Source organism: Marmota marmota, unplaced genomic scaffold (genome assembly GCF_001458135.2).
Source record: "Marmota marmota marmota unplaced genomic scaffold, marMar, whole genome shotgun sequence".
NCBI lineage: Eukaryota > Metazoa > Chordata > Mammalia > Rodentia > Sciuridae > Marmota > Marmota marmota.
Window position 1 is genome coordinate 3,126,322 of NW_025999943.1, and position 19,473 is coordinate 3,145,794.

General features: G+C 32.2%; 1 pseudogene; it reads right to left on the reverse strand.

The window, feature by feature from the left end:
• Positions 1-37: 37 nt before the first annotated feature.
• LOC107153735 overlaps positions 38-19,473 on the reverse strand; it is a 27,318-nt pseudogene continuing 7,882 nt past the window's right edge.

Sequence of the window (19,473 nt, forward strand, 5' to 3'; positions counted from 1 at the left end):
CATTTAAACTTCTGTTTCTCTTAATATGCAGCATTCTTTACAGTAATTGAGTCCCTTCACTGATTTTCTGCAAGTCTGAAGTGCTGTTTCTTGTGTCCCTGCTGGCACCTCCACCCTCAGAGATGCTTTTGTTTCTTCTTCTTTGCAGTTTTTATTATTATCTTCAACTTCTGGAGTTTTCTGGGATTGTTTTGAGGATTTCTTTGATGTATATGACTTTTTCTGTTTTGAGGCCCTTTTTTTTTTCATTTTTTTCTTTTTCTTTTTTTTCCATCTTCTACTCTATCACCTTCTTCCTCACTGATTGCATCTGCAGTGTTTCCACCTTCTCTCAGGTTTTGGAGAGCTCTGTTACTGAATTGCCTGGTATTCAGTAAACTTGACTCCTGCGTTATTTTCTCTTTCTCACAATCCTTCATTTAATCCTTTCCCTTTGACTTCCCAAACTTGTCTTTGTATTCCTTATATGGAAAAAGGTCTTTGGGACCTAAAAAATCAGTTTCATGTGTGCCCAAAGCGACAGGATACTTGTTTGCTGGAGACTTCATAGCTTTTTCTGGGACTTCATCCATCCAAGCTGGCCCGTGCCAGTATCTCTTCATTTTGCAAAGACCAGGTCGCCTGGTTTGTACGGAAGGGGCCACAGACTCCCATCCTGAATGCCTCTTCCCAGCTACTCTTTGGTCACTGTGAAGATAATTGTCATTTTTATACTTTGATTTATTTTTTGTCATGAGAAGTCTTTTCAATGTTTTAGCTTCTATCACATGGAAGAAGTTTGTGAGTTTTGTAATATGTAATTTCTTATAATGTTTTTATTATTATTTCAAAGATAATTTTTTTGTGTTTATACTAGTATTTTGGATTTTCTATTTTAACAAAGTTGTATTAAATAACAGTAGACTAATGTTTTCATTCTACATGAAGTGTCAACTTAGCTTTAATGTGGTGGATCTCACTCATTGATTTTAATTATTCACCAAGGGAGCAATATATATTGTATGTATATGAACACTCTCACCAGGTAGTTCAGTATTTAACTAATCCATGTCAATAGCTGGCATATATACATTAGGATATGAACAAAAATACAGCCACAGCAATACTGAAATTTCGGTTTTTTAGACCTCAGTTCCTCTGGCTTTTGCTTTCAAAATCAAGTGGGAAGAATTACATTTTAATTAATGTTCACTCTTTTAATTAATTTATTGATTTCCAAGGTGCTTCCATTATATTACTGAAATTTTTAGTGTCCCACCCTGTATCCTCAATATAGTATATCTAATTAAATGGCATCAAGAAAGTGCTAAATAAGCACTTAAAATTCAGCCTCTAGACTGTAATAACTTAATAGTACAAATAACTACTTGATCACTTACCTGTGAGAAGCACCATACTAGTTTATATATATATATATATATATATATGTAATATTGCTTTCAGTGCTTATAATAATCTATTTTGAGGTGAGCAAATTGAGAGCTTAAAAAGTGGTATAATTTAGTCTAAATATTACTGTCATAATAGAAAAATGGAAATTAGACTTCTCTTATCCATCATGCATGTTTTTAAGTTAGCCAAAAGTATATATGCACATATATTAATAACTGTTTGGGTTTTTTTTTTTGTATCCCAGGAGATTATATAGTACATGAAAGGACAAAGGTTGTACTTTGACTACTTTATTCAGAGAAACTTGAACAGCACTTGGAATATGTTACAGTATTTTTGAATCACACGTATACTATTTACTAAATTTTACTCTGAATTCACATTGTGGAATTGTGTGGATATAATACATAAATTCAAAGTTGTATTCTGAAAAATGGGCTTGAACATGTTTGAACATATATGTTTGTGTGCATGTGCACATGTGTGCAAATGATACACAGCTACATTCTGAATTCCTGAGTTGAAACTACAACTTCTTCACTGTCTTTGTTGTTGTTGTGGTTTTATTTGTGGTTGTTTTTATTTTCTTTTTTCTTTTATAGTGCTGGCAATCAAACCCAGGGCCTCCAACATTCAAGGCAAATACTTTACCACTGAACTATGTTCCCCAGCCCCATCACCTTTTAATAGTTTTATCTTGGTTGAAATACACTGATTCTCTTTTGGCTAAGAACACAACACTTTTGGCTAACTTAAGTACATGTAGGATGAATAAGAGAAGAATGACTTCCATTTTTCTATAGGGACAATAATATTTAGAGTAATTTTTTCCACTTTTTTAAGCCTCAATTTCCTCACTTCAAAATAGGTCATTATAAGCACTGAAAACAATAATCCATAAAATATATATTCTCAGCCTAAACCAAATAATAAAAATAATAAAGCATTTAAGAAGGTAGTTGAAAATAATGGGATAATAGAAAAGAAAGTGTTTTTTTAATGAAAATTAATCTATAACTGTTTGCTCTGATTATTACAATATCTCTGTTGTTTAAAAATTTATAAAAATTGTGGTGGCAGGAGATACATTAGTTAGGAACAAAAAAGCTTTTGAAAAGGGAATGGGAAGAGACTGTTCTGTAAGGAGTTTTCATCAGGGCTAGAGGAAAGCATCTGTCTAATATTCTGAAAAGTCAAACAGCCTGGCAGAGAATAGCAAAATGAATGAGTTTGCTAATGAGCACTAATTAACCTGTTTGGGTGGAAAATTTGGTTTAATTTGGTGGATCTACCACATGCTGATATCAGACTGAATTTTTATACTAAGTATGACTCTTAGTAATTTACTTGATCAAAGTTTGAATCTGTAAGCATTTATTTGATCATATGTATACAGATTTAATAATTAGCTACAACCCTAAAAATCAAGGAAAATATTTTATTATTGCTGTTTTTATTGTAAATACACATCTTAAAGGAGTTTTTATTTTTTATTTGATACTGAAAATGCAATTTGAATAATTCAAGGAAAATGACTGTTGTTGGTAATTTCATCCTGACAAAAATAAATTGTATTAGCAGTTTAACACTTGCTTTGGAATGTTTTATAGATGATAAACATTTTTGATGTGGAATAGATACTTACTTTGCTTTCTGGCTTTCAAAATACAAATGTATTCTGAGTGAAAAAACTTAAATAACCAATAATTCACTATTTTTTACTTAGAATGTAAATTAAGAGATTCTCTATATAAGCACTTTCTGTAGTTATTAAGAGTCTTCCTTAATTTTCTCTCAGTTTTCATCAAAATACACATATTTCTTTAAACCAAGCAAATAACCATAGTTAAAAAGTTTTAACTTGATTAATGTGATATTCACACATATTATATTTGCACAAATATCATCCTACAACTTACAGGAAAAAAAGTAGTTTTTATTTTTAAAATATATTATAATTTCTGTTTAAATACTTTTTTCTGAAAGCATGGTTATTATTCAGTCTCTATGTATAGGGCTTTAATATCTGTGACAATCCCTTGGGATTATGAAACTGTTGTTAGGGACATAACTAGTCTGCATTAATAATGCCACAAGGTATTCATATGATCTTATTCTTTGATTGTAGAAGATTTTTTTTTCCTATTTGAATACAAGTACAGTGAATAGAAAACATTCTGTAGCCTGTATGTCAAACTGCGACAAAAGTAACTATGGCATGATTGAAAGTTTTATTTTGCACAAAGCCGTATTTTTGTTTTGTTTTGTTTTTTTCTTTTCATCTTGATGTCTTCCCATGATGGTATAGGGGAATTTTGTTTCAGAGCTCCTTCATTTGTGATATTTTCAGATTTACATTCTTAAAATATCATATTATCTGTATCAAAGAACTTATTGAATTTGGGAAAAAGAGTTAATGCAGAGAAACTTGCTAAAATGATCTGTTAGAAACACTGTTGCCTGGTACTAATAGAGGAAAACAGAAACCTCTTTTCTTCTTTCTTTCTTCCTGTCTCTCCTGCCTCCATCCCTTCCTCCTTTCTTCCCTCTCCTACCTTCCATGTCTTCAAATTTGACTTTTACAAAATAGATTTAGTTAAAATGATATTCAATCTTGCCTCCCAACTTTTACTCTAAGTTGGAAGAAATTCCTGGGTCTTTGAGAAGATAAAATTTTCAGATTAAAAAAAAAATTAAGATGGTATGGATATTTCTGAATCCAAGATTTATGCTGTCTCTATCCTGCTCTCTGGTTTACGTTCCTAATAAGCTTAAAAAAAAAGAAAAAAAAACATGAAATTTGTGTGTGTTGGGAGGAAAGATCTATCTGTGAAGTAGAGGGAGGGGATTAAAGGGTAGGGAAAAGGGACTTGATAAGGAAAAAATAATGGAATGAATCACCAAACTATTCATGTTTACATTCTCTACAATGTTTTATGCTCCACCTTACTTCCCTTCTTTCAGACTAAGAATTTAATTAACCATTTACCAAAAGAGTTCAATAATTCATGTGATCAATCTCTTCCTATAAATGAGTATGGGGACTCCACACAGAGAAGATTGCTCATGGTAAGAGGAAGTATTTAAACAAGTGGCTCTTTTGTGAGCTGAAATTCCTTTTCATTCAGTCGCTCTTTTTTCCTTACTTTCTATATTTCAAATTTGGTTGCAAACATTTTGACTTATACATTTCCTTCACTTTGAACTTTTTAAAATGGGATTTTATGTTTTACTAATTGGCTTCAAGTAATTTAATTCTTTTATATATATTGATACTTAGTTTTTAATTTTTCCGGTGTTCTCTCACCTAATATATGAGTTATTTGAGTTCTGGTTTAAATTGTTTTTCAGGTCTGATATTTTTCTTTTGCTGACTGACTGTTTTTAGCTGTTTTGAAATAGTAGGATATAACTTTATCTCATTAATGGAAACACCTCTCTGACTTAAATCTTAAGTGGGATGCCCTTCTGTGTTGTATTCTTTGTCGTGTTTTATTAATAAACACGAGATTTTACTACAATAATATTTTAATGTCTATTTTTATGTAAAATTAGTTTTATGGAATGTGAAAAATGAAGCAGGGTTCAAAATTATTTCAGTTCTGCCCTACTACCTGCGGGGATTTCCTGACTTTATTTTGGTCTAGAGCCTTCTCTTTTCTCCATTTCAGTTGTCACTCTCCTATTCAATTTGATCGGACAACCAAAGGCTTGTTTGCCAATGTTTCTTCCTGTCTTAGAGTGAATCAATTACAGAGAAGGGTGAGTAGCCCTGAGGACTAGATATTTCAGCCTATCAGCTCATCTTGCTGTAGGATCTTACAGTCACCCCTTATTGCAGAAGCTTGCTGCGTCTAACAACTAAACCGGTCAGGGTCCCTCCAAGTGAATTTGGGGACTACATACAGACACAGACACAGAAAGTACCTGTTTTGGGGGGTTCAGTGACTCTTCCTCAGCCACAGCTCCCACAAGGGGGCAAGGCAAGCAAGAAAGAAAGCGAGGAGCACCTGCTGAACCCTTTTATTGGGAGAAGCCATTCAGATGAGGCAAGGGAGCAGGTTTTAGGGGGTTGAGTCTAGCTTCCTGATGGCTTGCTCTCAGCAGTTTGACTGACATCTAGGAAGGCCACGCCCTTCTCATGTGCTGTGTGAGGATTATAGGCAGAGCAAGAGAAAAGATGTGCTCCTTGCCTGCCCAAACATAGAGGCAATGTATGTTCAGTCCACTTTGTGTGCTCAATGCTTATAGTTCTCAAACACAGCTCATGGCTGACTTGCCACATCTCCATACTCTCATTGCTCAAAGCTAAGGGGCACTCGGTTCCTAAGTGGCAGCTTCGGACAGAAGCCAAAATGCACTTTTATGTTCCTGTTCTTCTTCAAGATGTTCATACATATCTGTTGCTTATTTTGAATTGCGTTTTTAGGTGTCAAGTACATTTTTCTTCTGCAAAAACATTACAAACAGTACATCTACATAATTTGTGAGACTTAGTTCAAAACTGAAAATGTGGGACTCCTTATTCCAAAATAATTAAGAATTTGAATATAAGAGTAGAGCATTAAACCAACTCTGAGACTCTTCCAAGTAAAAGGTGAAATTTCTGGCTGACATCGTGTATGTATATCTTGGACCTGTTGATGATTGGACTTCTCTCACTGTTATTTTGTTTTTTCCTAGGGAAATCTTTCAGTTCTAGTTTTGCTGATAGGATTTAGTTTTGCTGTGGTGTGAGTCTTTCTTAAAAGTTATCATGCATTGAAATACCACACTTTTGTCACTGTACCATCATCTCAAATACATTTTAAACAAACAAACAAATAAATAAAACAGCAAAAACATAAAAAATACCCCACTGAAAGAGTTGAGTTTTAAAGTCCCCTTTAGTTAAAAAATAAATTTATCTATTGAATTAAAATCATCATATTTGAAAGTTGCTTTGTACATAATAAAGTTTTCATTTTATTTTATTTTAAAAAAGTATAACTACACTTTCATAAGTTGTTATTGCATGTAATAATGAAAATAGTTTACCATAACATACTATGAATCTTTGCAACTGCACTTCCATACTTCAAATCTTCAGTTTATTATTTAATACAAAACATAAAATTATAACAGCATAGTAAAATAGAAGGCTATTTCTTGCAAACATAATGGTTGAATGCAGCACTGTAGCTCAGCAGTTTCAAGGGCTATATTTCATGGAAACCTGAGGACTGAAGGCTGATATATCACAAGATTATCCTAATAGGCTATCAAGCTAGAACAGAGCAAAGATGAAAAATTGAGTACAATATCTTATGTCTCATCATTTAGTTACACTCATTGTTTCCCCTATATTCCATTAGTCAGAAATCAGTCAGATGGTCAAAACCAAGATAATTTGGAAAATGTTGTCCAATAGCATACCCAAGAAGGAAAGCATATAGATTTAAGGAAGAGTGAATATGTTATTTTCTCAGGGCTACCAAAACAAATTGTCACAAACCAAGTGACTTAAAAAACATAAATTTATTCTCTCACAGTTCCAAGGCTTTAAATTTGAAATCCAGGGGTCACTGTATTACACTCTTTCTATCTACTTTAGAGAAAAAATCCACCCATCACTATTTTGACTTCTGATAATTGCTGTTGATCCTTGACATTCCTTGGTTTGTGACAGTGTAACTCCATGCTATGCCTCTGTCTTTGCATGGTCTTGTGTGTGAAACTCTCTATGTCCCTTTGTTTCCTAATATCTTTTTCCTTATGAGAACACTGACCACTGGAATCAGGACCCACCCTAATCTGATACTTTTATCTTGATTTTATCTGAAAAGTCCCCATTTCCAAATGAAGTGGCATTCACAGGTACAAAGGATATTCAATCTTTTCTTTTTGGGGGAAACTCAATTCAGCCCATACCACTCCAATCATCTCTGCCCCATAAAGTTGTGACCTCAGCTTTCTTATGGGTAAAGTAAATTCTCTTCAATTTGAAAAGAGACACCAAAGATTTTATTTGACCAATAGCATAAAGCTATTTTTAGTTTTATCTGGGCCCAATGGTGCCTGCCTCTAATCCCAGTGTATGGAAGACTGAGACAGAAGGATCACAAATTCAAGACCAATCTCTGCGAATTAGCAAGGTCCTGGCTCAAAAGTAACAGAATAAAAAGTGATGGTATGTAGTTTAGTGGTATAACAACTTTAAATTCAATCCCTAGTACAGGGTTAAAAAAAAAAAAAGATTCCCTAAGACCTTAGTTGTGAATGTTCTCTTCAGTTTAAAAGAGTTCAATTTAAATTTCTATAAAGATCACATTGTCACATTTGCAATGTAATGATATCTAGAAAGAATGTGATAAGTCCTTTTTCTTGTCCATTAATATCCTGCCAAGAGAATATGAATACTTCCAAAGTTGAAAATTAAAAAATAAATCAATAGTAGCAGTATATTTTTCTGCTGAAAAAAATAATGATAAAACCAAATTACATCTTGAAGTCTAGCATCATACTTCTGAGTTGAATACTTAGAAAAAAGAAATTATTATTGAAATTTCTCCTAGACGAGGACTAAGATTTAAGCTACCTATTTGAAGAACAAAATTACTGAAAATGATTCCATTTGTCAGCTGTTCACCAGGTAATGACTTTTCCTTTTCTAGGAATGAACCCTTAATAATATGACACCATATTATAGTATAAACTTTTTTTTTTACTTACCATCCAAATAACTAGATTAACCTTTGACTTTACTTCCCAACTGAAATGATCCTTTTTTTGTTTTTTTGCTAGCCACATGATAGTATTCCAATGAAGAATAAACAATCAACTTTTTACATGATATGCAAGTGGCCCACAAAGTAACATTTAAAGAAATAAAATTCTCAAACATTACTTTTTGTATATTTCATGCATTACATATCTTAGAATTGTTATGTCAAAAAACAGGTTATGTCAAAGGCTTCTGGCTCTTTTACTTTTCCATAAATAAATCTCTTAATTTCCAAAACAAATTCCCAACTATCTTGAATTGAAGTGCATCATACCTGCTGGAGTACAAAGAACATGTTGGTACTCATTGTCATGTTTAAAATGTTATAATATTAATTTTCTGGGTAAATACTTTGACTTATTTTAATGTGTTTTCCAGGTTTTTGCTTTCAAAAATCCTAAGGTAGTATATAATTATGTGGTAAACTGATGGAAAATTTAAAAAATCATAGATCACTGTATGACTGCTTAGAATTTGAAAGATGTTTGAAGTTACAATCATCACTGTTGTAAAAACAAATCCTCCATTCTTATGATCTTGTTTATTCGAGCAAAGGTTTTCAGCATTTATATGTATTAAGACTGAAAAAAGAATTAATGTTATATTGAAAATTGTTTAATTCTAAAATTTTAAGACTAATAGTATCTACAGTGTATAAAATACACAAATAAATGAGAATTCCATGTAGTGAGGGTGTGGGTTGCAAATGAGAAACACAAGTGTTTGTTTTGGTTATGGGTAGAGGTGTTGAATTGCCAGTCCACACTAATACAGCTTGGTCGAGATGTGCCATTTTTAAAATTGATATATGTTTAAAATAAATGGGCATCAGTGAAAATGATGAAGTAATAAGCTCTACCCCTTTATAAAAAGAATGAAAGAACTGGCAAAAAAAGAAAGAAAGAAAGAGAGAGAGAGAAAGAAAGAAAGAAAGAAAGAAAGAAAGAAAGAAAGAAAGAAAGAAAGAAAGAAAGACACCAACAAAATTCATGATATTTCAACTTACCATAGTGCCATTTTCAAATCAGTGGTAGCTCTGGAAATACCAGTCAACATTTTCAGCAACAGTGCCAGAGAGAACATAATGGACGTCATTTTCAAAGAATTGTGATTTTTGTTTTGACCTATAGGGAGCCTCCCTAGAAGGCTGACTTAAAAATGAATGTCTTTATCTTGTCTAAATGGAATGTGCCCAGTGCTAAAATGACTAACCAGGGATGGTTTAAGAAACATAAGCAAAAGTTGTAGTCAATTCTTTCTGATACAAAAGACTTCAGTTGGAGCAAATAATACATTAAAAGTTTGGAAGAAAAGGCAGAGGAATAAGATGTTTTGGGGAATGAGTATTTTTAAAAGATGTAACATATTAACAGGAATTTATAGGATCAGATGTCGCGACCCCTCGCCGGCAAGGGAAAACACGACACAGGATTCTTCTTTCAGCAGTTTATTCAGGCCTTGAGTCATGTATCATCTTCTAGCGCCCGCGCCCGACACACCCAAACACAGCTTAATAAAGCCCCCCGCATCCCAATCCTAAGCCGCCACGTGGCTCTCTCTCATAGGGTGGTAAGGGATTGCGCGCCAACTCTCCATAAAAGGAGTTGTTTATCACAGGCCACAGTGGAAGCCGGCGCCATCTTCTAATGGCGGCCACGGTCTATAAGAATGGCTTACCACAATCAGACACAAACCTAAGAACTGGAAATTCAGGACATTTATTTGATGTAATAATACCGTTATAGAATTACATATGATAATGGGTGCATAAGTTTGTGACTACACTTAAAAACACTGAATTTTATATTTAAAAATCTTTAAAATTATAGATTTATATCATATAAATTTTTATACAAAATTAATAATCATACCTACCTTAATTATATCCAAAGTCTTTGTGGGATGTTTATGTGAATAAATAAATAAATAAATAAATAAATAAATAAATAATAACAGAATCATTAGTATCCAAAATAATATTTCGAACCATTGCAGAAAAAATAAATATCTTACTTTCATAAGATATTTGCAGTAGGCACCATTCTTTTTTTCCCATAATTTTGTTCCTTCCTTAATTTAAGGCAATGTATGGAAAAGTAGAAGGCACTTGATGCAATCAGATTTGCAAACATTGAAAAGAAAATTTCAGGAAATTTTTATGTACCGGGATGCATTTTAGAACATTGGGATGTATTAATGAACAGATTTATATCTTGTCCTCAATGATCTTATATTTTTAATTCAGAAAGAAAACCAATAGCTGATAATAATATAAAGGAATAAACATCTATTACATAGCATGGAATAAGTATCTAATTGCTACCCAATGAAAGGAAAACATTAAGGTATATTTTAGGAGACTGAGAAAACTAGGTTGGTAAGGATATGAGGCATAAAAGAATCATGGAATTTTGGAGTTGTTTCTCATGTACTTACTCAGATAAGCCTGCATCATGTCCAGTTCTGATAGTCCTTACATTCCTTATTCCCTGTGCCCTTACTCATAGTCATTGACACAAGTATCTGAGTCTAATAAACCTAGTTTGTACTGTTGATAGCAATACTAATTCTTCTCTGTCTCTCCACACCTAAGCCTTCATCACACTCTCCAGATTATAGGAACTAATCTTCTTTTTTCTTTGGCATTAATACCTTGATCACATACTGAAATTTTGTAAGAAACATCCTAATTATGTCTTTCTGCCTCCAGGCGTCTCGCTTTTCTTTCTTAGTCTGTCTTGTAGTCATAATGAATAAAAAACACAAATGATTTGACTGTCTCTCTCTGTATGGGTTAAAACACCCAGTGGCTCTAAGTTGCTCAGAACACGTTTTAAATAGTTTCACAAGGAACCTGTCGCTTTACTTCATTTCTTGCATCAACCCATTTCAATGTCTTCTTTCTTTATTTATCCATATCACCACTATATCAGATATCGTTTTCCAATCTATATATAACAAAATTTTTCTGTCTCTTGTTTATACTAGGAAATAGATGTTTTCTCTTGCTGAGAATGCCTTTTCGTCTACTTTCCGTAATTATAAGAAAGTTGTGAACCATTTATATGGATGGGTGCAATAAAAATAAATTTTAGTTAAATAAAGTATAAATCAAACATTCATGTAATTCTTCCCTAGTCCGGAAGACAAGCAGAGAAAATCCAGAAGTTACAAGAATTTAGTTCTCTTACATAAGCTTTAAAACTTCTCATAGATAAAACTACTTTGATCTTTTTTAATTATTATTATTTTATTTGCTTTAATTAGTCATACATGACAATAGAATGCATTCATGTACTTTGATATATCATACATAGATGGGATATAATTTCTCATTTTTCTGAGTGTACGGTGCAGAATCATATTGGTCATGTAATCACATATATACATATTGTAATAATGTATGTTTCATTCTACTATCTTTTCTATCCCCTCCCTCATCACTTCTCTCTACTTAATCTAAGGTAACAATATTCTTCTCTAGTGCCCCCCACCTTATTGTGAATTAACATCCATATATTAGAGAAAACATTCAGTCTTTGGTTTTGGGATTGGTTTATTTCGCTTAGCATGACATTCTCCAATTCCATCCATTGACTGGCAAATGCCATAATTTCACTCTTTTTTAAAGCTAAGTAATATTCCATTCAGTATTCCACATTTTATTTTCCATTCATCTATTGAAGGACATCTATGTTGTTTCCATAGTTTAGCCATTGTGAATTGAGCTTCTATAAATATCGATTTGGCTGCATACTGTAGTATGTTGGTTTTAAGTCATTTGGGTATTTAAAGAGTTTAAATACATAGGTAATATCCCTACACAATACAACTGATGATTGCTGATTGTTGAATATTATATAAATTATATTACACTGAATTCATCTTCTTGTAATATGCTATTCTGCACTAATATTTTTTGTGAGATTCATCTGTATTTTTACATGTAGTTGTTCATCATGTTTTTAAATATTTAATCACTGTTAATGGGTCCCAATTTATCTATTTAGCATAATCTTGCTGAACATTTAGGTTGATTCTTTCTTTGCTTGTTATGAAATATCAAGATATCATTTTCTTGGTTAAATAAATCATAGAAACCTGAAGGTATTTACATATAGATTCTATATTTTCTGTATCTAGTAGTGAAATTGCTTATATATACATAGAGGTTCTTGAAAGTTAATAAAGAAATATACTAAAGATTCATATTGAATGAAATATTATTTCTTTTTCTTTCTTTTTTTTCATTTCTATTAGAGTTGTTAGAATCAGTCTGTACTTTTTTAGTCTTGTGTTTGTAATAGTTATACATTGTGTTTAACTGCTGGACATGTAATTCATATACTGTACTAGGAAGCCATTTAAATTATACAACACTATTAAAACATTTAAAAGTTTCTACTAAAATTCTTTAGATTTAAATAGATATGTGCAACCATTACCACAATTTTAGAACTTTTTATTACCTGAAAAACCAATCTCTTCACTTTAAACTATTATTTTCTTATTTTCCCCACACTCCTCAACACATCCTTAAGCAGGTATTAATCTATATTCTATCTTTGCATATTTTCCTATACTGGAAATTTATATGAATGGAATCATATAATATGTGGATTTTTGTTATAAGCTTTTTAAACTGAGAATAATATTTCAAAGTTGTCTAATATTAGAACATATTTAGGATTTAATATTTTTAATGTTCAAATAATATTACATTGTGTTTATATATCATATCACACTTTGTTTATGTATTATCAATTGTTGGGAATTTGTATCACTTCAACCTTTAAAGTGTGAAGAATGCTGCTAATGATATTCATGTATAAGTAAGAACACATGATTTCATTCATCCTGAGTATATATCTACAAGTGAAATAACCACACCAAAAGGTAACTGTGTTTACTAAGTGTCAAATGCTTTTTCCATCTTACATGCACCCTTTTTTCATTTGTACCAACAAGGTATGAGATTTTAACTACTCCAAATTCTTAATAACATCTATTAGTACCTTACTTTTTGATTCTAGCTACCATAGTGGCTTTAAAATGGTAGCTCACTGGAGTTTCAATTTGCATTTACTTCATGAGTAATAATGCTGATCATCTTTTCATGAATTTAATAGGCTGACCATTTGTCTTCCTTGCAGAAATGTCTAATCAGAGCTTTGATTAATTATTTTAGTTGGGTGAGTTATTTTTTATAAGTTAACTTTTTCCTTTATATATTTTAGAGATAATTCCCTCATCAGTTAGATGAATTGCAAATAGTTTATCCCATTCTGTGTATAGTCCTTTATCTTTTTAGATAACGTCCTTTGAAACATAAGCATTTTTAATTTTAATTAAATCCTACTTGCCCATTTTTTTCTTTTCTTCTCCGTTTTATTTTTATATCTAACAATATTATACTTTTTCACTAGAAAAATTTCAAACTATTTTCTATTTCAAAATATTTACTCTTAAAGTGTAAATATTCAGGTATTTTATATTTTAGTACTATTTACAATGAAGTATATTTTATTGATGTGATAAAAGCATATTTCTTTCTTCTGTTTTGTTCTGTGATTGAGTAATGCCCACATGGCTATGATATTAATGATGATCACTTGCACTCCAGGCAGAGTGAATAATGCAGTGGTTGGAAACATCCTCAGATAGTATAATGAGTTTAAGAAGTGTTGGGAGAACTTCTTATCCTGAATCTCATTTTCTTTGTATAAAAATTGGAAATAAGAACATAAATAGCATAATGAAAGACAAAAGCTCAACAGAGGAGATGATAATGGATAGTAACTGCTTGATAAATCAGTATCATCACCATCACCACCACCAACATCACCATAATCTGCTTTCCAGAAATTAATAAAATGTAAATTAATAAAATGTAAATATATTTTTGTCCATTTATTCAGTAAAATTCTTAGTGCTGTCTTTCTTTTAATGAAATAAATCACAAAAATTAATGGCCCAAATTCATGAAATCACAATCTATTTAAAAATTTGATGACAATATTTCTGTAAACTGTTCTATTTAACATTCTGTAATTCTGTTACATACTAACTCAGAAACAATTATCTTTTTAATTTGTGTCAATAATATTATATACTTTGGAATTGGATTTATTTATTTCAGGTAGTGTGCCTCCCTGGGTGCTAGCTTTCTTTACCCTTTCAAGTCTCACTATTATACAGTGGATCTGGAAAGCCCCCAAATGTTCAATTGTTGAAAGCTTGGACCCCAGCTAATGGCATTACTAGGAGTTTCTGAAATCTATAGTAGTAGTGTCTGGTTGGAAGAAGTATGGGATATGCCTTTGAAGGGTTTATTTCTTTCATGGCATACCCCTCCCCTATCTTTCCTGGCTGGCATTTGATAAGCAACTTCTCTGTAGTACATACTCCTCATCATAATGTTTTCCATATCAGGCCTAGAAATGAAGGAACCAAGTAACCATGGATTAAATTATCTGCAAACACGAGCCAACGTGAATCTTTCCTGCTTTAAAAATTTGATTTTCTTGGGCATTTTGTCATAATAGCAGAAAGCTGACTAAAAAAACTATTGAAGATAATCTATGTTAAAATATTGTATTAGTACAGTATACAATGCTAGGTTTAATTTATAATTTCAAGTTATTTGTATTATAATTTTATATCCACTCCCTGACATATTATTCCTATTACTAGAACCTCTCCTTCTTTTCATCTCATGTATCTGTGTTTACCATCACACAAATATCATGTATTTTTTACTCCGCAGTGCAACTTCAACACTGCAGGATGGTAGCTTCAGACTTTCTTCTTTTTATTATTGCTTTAGATTAAATAGTTTTCATATTTATTATGCTTATTTTTGTATCATGATGAGCTGAAGAGCAACATTTTAAAGCTTCTTTTCATCTAAAAAAGTAAAATGAAACAAATCTATTTTTCAATTTAATATAAAAATCAAGCTGGCCACAGTGGCACATGCCTGTAATCCCAGTGACTTGGGAGGCTGAGGCAGGAGGATCAAGAGTTGAATGCCAGCCTCAGCAACAGCGAGGTGCTAAGCAGCTCAATGAGACCCTATCTCTAAATAAAATACAAAATAGGGATGGGGATGTGGTTCAGTGGCTGAGTGCCCCTGAGTTTACTGCCTGGTACCCAAATAATTAAAAAAAAAGAAAGAAAATTGAACTCACACAACTGAATTGGAGTAAGCATAAAGATAATTATATTTAATTTACTAATATTTGGTTTGATATATTTAGTCCCTTGTATAATTAAAGGCATATGAACTCAAATTTCAAGTTTATTTTCTTTATAATAATCTGTAATATTAAATGATTATGAAAGAATGATTTTCTTTAAATAAAAGACACTCATTCTTTCACAGAGCTAATGTCATTAAGCTTGATTTTGTACTATTGGTCATTGCTATAATATTGATTTAATGTCATTAGATTTTATAAAAATTCAATCTAATAAATCTCTACACTATTTTCTTGGAAAACTTATAAATGATGTTATGTCTCATGTCATCCAATGTAAAATATACAATATTTAATTGGAAAAGAGGATTTTTAATCAGTATGTTAAGCACATAGTTCGGAATTACTTTGGAAATTTATGAACACCCATGAAGAATTATCTTTTGTGTACTGGGAAAAGAAAATTTTAGTACTTGTCTTCCTTAAATACTTCTTTTTATGGGACACCACTGCATACCTAATGAATCTCTAAATTAAAAGAAAATAAAAAGTGAAACTTTCATTTGCTATTGAGGATGCAGAACAAAAGAAATAGTTCACTGTCAGAATACGAAATCATATGGATGCTTTAGAAAACAATTGGACAATTTCATACATAGCTAAGCATAATCTTACCTTGTTGGTATGTAGTAATCATCCCTAAGTATTTTCCTAGATGTTTATTAACTGTTTCTACAAAAATATGCAGAAATATTTATTTTTAGTTTATTCACAATTACTCTAATCTGTAAGCAACCAAGACATCTTTCAATAGGTACATTCATCTGAAAACTGTGACTCCAAACAGTGAAATATTATTCAGCAAAAAAAAAAAAGAATGAACTGTGAAGCCATCCAAACACATGTATAAATGCACGCCTGTTTCTAAGTGAAAAAATGATATAAAATGATATATTGTATAATTCTAATCATATAGTATTCTTCAAAAAGGTAGTTTTATAAATATGACAAACTGATTGGTTGCCATTGTTCATGTTGAGTGTGAGTTTGGAAGGGTGTCAGAACAAATAAAAAGCAATAAATTTTTAGGGATCATATGAAATATAACGTTCATTTAACTATTTCAAATGATCCTAGAATGAAATTACATTGTGCATTTTTCAAAAGCCATTAGCACAGAATAAACTATGTTGTATGCAAATTTAATTATTTAGGAGATTAAGGATTCTAGGGTGAATTCACACTGTAATAAAATCATCTATTTTATATATGTATGAAACAACCCCACTGAAGAAGGTGGAGAGTTGCCACCCTATGTAATTGATGACTATAACACTAAAATACAAAGGTGCTCTCTACAAATTAATATATTCTAGTTGATAGTATTGTTGCTATGACAGAAGTGTGATTAATAATTATGATTTTTCTGTACCCGTATAAAACGAACTAAATGGCTTGTGAATATTAAGAGCTGATTTTTTACTTTCTTAGTAAGAGGTTAAAGATTAGTAATGGGTAAGGGAAAATGCATGTGTAATGGACTAGACTTGGGAACATTTGTATGAACTCATGTTTTGCTTGATGTAGAATGGGATGCTTAAATACAGAAATACTTTCAAGTATGTGTACAAATGCACAGAAGTTACTACATACACAAATATGACTTCCCTACCAGAAAAACATTCCTACATATAATGCCAGCTATTAGCGATGAGGACAACCTACGCCCCAGATCTTGGTTTAGAATACCATTCTTAAACAAACAAACAAACAAACAACAAACAAACAAAAAAACCGCAAGTATCTATGGAGAATGGCTGAATCTAAGACGAGGGGAGGAAATCTATAAGATGAGCCTGCAGCATGTTATGTTAGTAGAAGTTAATGAAGTTCTTCACACATATACTCATTCTTTAACATTCTTAGCATCAAAGGTATGTCAAAGAGAGACAGAGTCAACTGAAAGATCTTCTAATGTCCAAAGCTGGTACAATTTGAGTAATAAATTAAGAAAGTTAGTATTGGATTGCAGTTCTAAGTGTAAAGTAGATGTCTATGAATACAACAGATATAAGTAAATGACTGAATACATTTAAAAAAGAAGAGAATATACCAAACTCCTGTGCAAAATTCTAAAGAACTTATCTAGCTTCTCCTCTCTCAAGATGTCCAGTATTGCTCCCTCTTCCTTAATTGTGTGTTGCAACCATAATGATGTATTTCCCAACTGTACAGGGTGGGAAGAAGTATAAAAGAGCAGCTTTACCGTGGAGATTACCACTAAACACTACCTCAGTCATCAGACTTAAAACTTGAAGTTTGTCCTGTTGATACTTAATACTGGTCATATTACATGATGAGAATGACATGTTTCTTCTTAATTATTCCTGTACTCCCAAAGTGCTAAACATAGCATCATCATGAGAAACATGACACACAAATTCCATTTGATGGACATTGTAGTGTTCCTTAAAATTGTCAAAGTAATCAAAACTATGAAATTCTACAAAAATTGTCACAGCTAGAAAAGCCTATGAAGACAATTGAAATGCACACACACACACACACACACACACACACACGCCTGGCCTGTAAAGTCATTATAACTAGTGTTCTTCCTGGAGTAACCTTTTTATTCATTTAAAGTTAGCAGCTGCCTGCACATAAGCTATTATGACAGTATAACATGTAACATAATTTTGAAGAATAAATAAAATTCCTCATAATACATGAATTTTTTGGTTTTATCTGAATTCATGCATTGATTTCCACTGCTTTAATCACTAAGATATTTTAGAATAATATTCTTGCCTAAATATTGTGGAAGTTTAAATTATCTGACCCAGTTTTCACTTTCTATTTAAATTCTACTTTCCAGGGTTTAAAATGCGCCATTTATTTTCATCTCTCATTATTAAATGGAAAAAGGGATACTGAAAAAAGTAATAATAATATATGTCCAACTCCATTTTTTTATCATTTTTTTTGTCACTATCCTTCTGACGAGACACAGAAATAGAAGAGAAGCAGAAGAGGGAAGAAGGAGAGGACACGAAAAGTTTTCCTTTTTCCTGTCTTCCAAATATTACATTCTATTTTTATCTAGTGAATTAATTATTTATGTTTGATATGAAGTAAAATAAGATCTTGACATATATGTTTTGTACATGGAATCATTGAACATATTTTTCCATGTGAAGTTAAAGGGTTAAATGGTGGTACCATATATACATATGTCTTACCTTTAGAGACTGCATTACATTGTTGAACGTGCAAACGAGAAAAAGCAAATAAATCACAAACTTTTAATACCCGATGATAGACAGAATTCTCATGATCATTTGTAGAGAAATGAAGGATATTTTTGTAATGTCTTGCTTTTTTGTACTGAGTTCTTCATGTTCCTGTCACAAATTTAAGAGTTATGAAATCTCATGAATTTAAATGCATGTACAAACACATGATCTCTCCATAGGCAGAAGTAAAGGTCATGCCAAGAAAATATGCCCTTTTTTGATCTATCAAAGGCCAGTAATGACTGTCAAAACTTAATTCACATTATTCTAATTGAATTCTTATATGGTTGATAGCTTCTAGATCATTGAGCATATTTATGTACCTTCGTCAACATTGAAATACAAATTTTATAATAAAAATTTGACCTCTCCATTTATATCTTAATTAAAATTCAAATATATTTTAGAAAATGTGATGGGGAAGATGGCGGCGAGGGGAGTGCATTACCCCCGTGTGCTGCTTCACTGTGTGGGAGTATGACAAGTCAGGAAGGCTAAAGGATATCTTGTTAGGAATTTCCAGCAATAGTGGGGAGCTCCGGAACCTGGAGGAAGGATTTCCATCGCATGAGGATCGGCTACGGGGACTCAAACGCGAGAGGTTTGTCGCACGGAGGGTAACACGGCTTATTCAGCAAATCGCCCCGAGGCTAGAGTCTGCAGCGCGCGCTGGGATAGAGACGCAGGGTTACAGCGCTGCAGTTTCTGCCAGCCGTGCAAGCACCGTATTCAGGGCTGAATTCTGGGTTCGAGACGGGGGAAAGGAAGCGGTCCATCTCGGTTCTCCACACCGGTCAGACCACAGAGGAGGCCAGCAGCCACC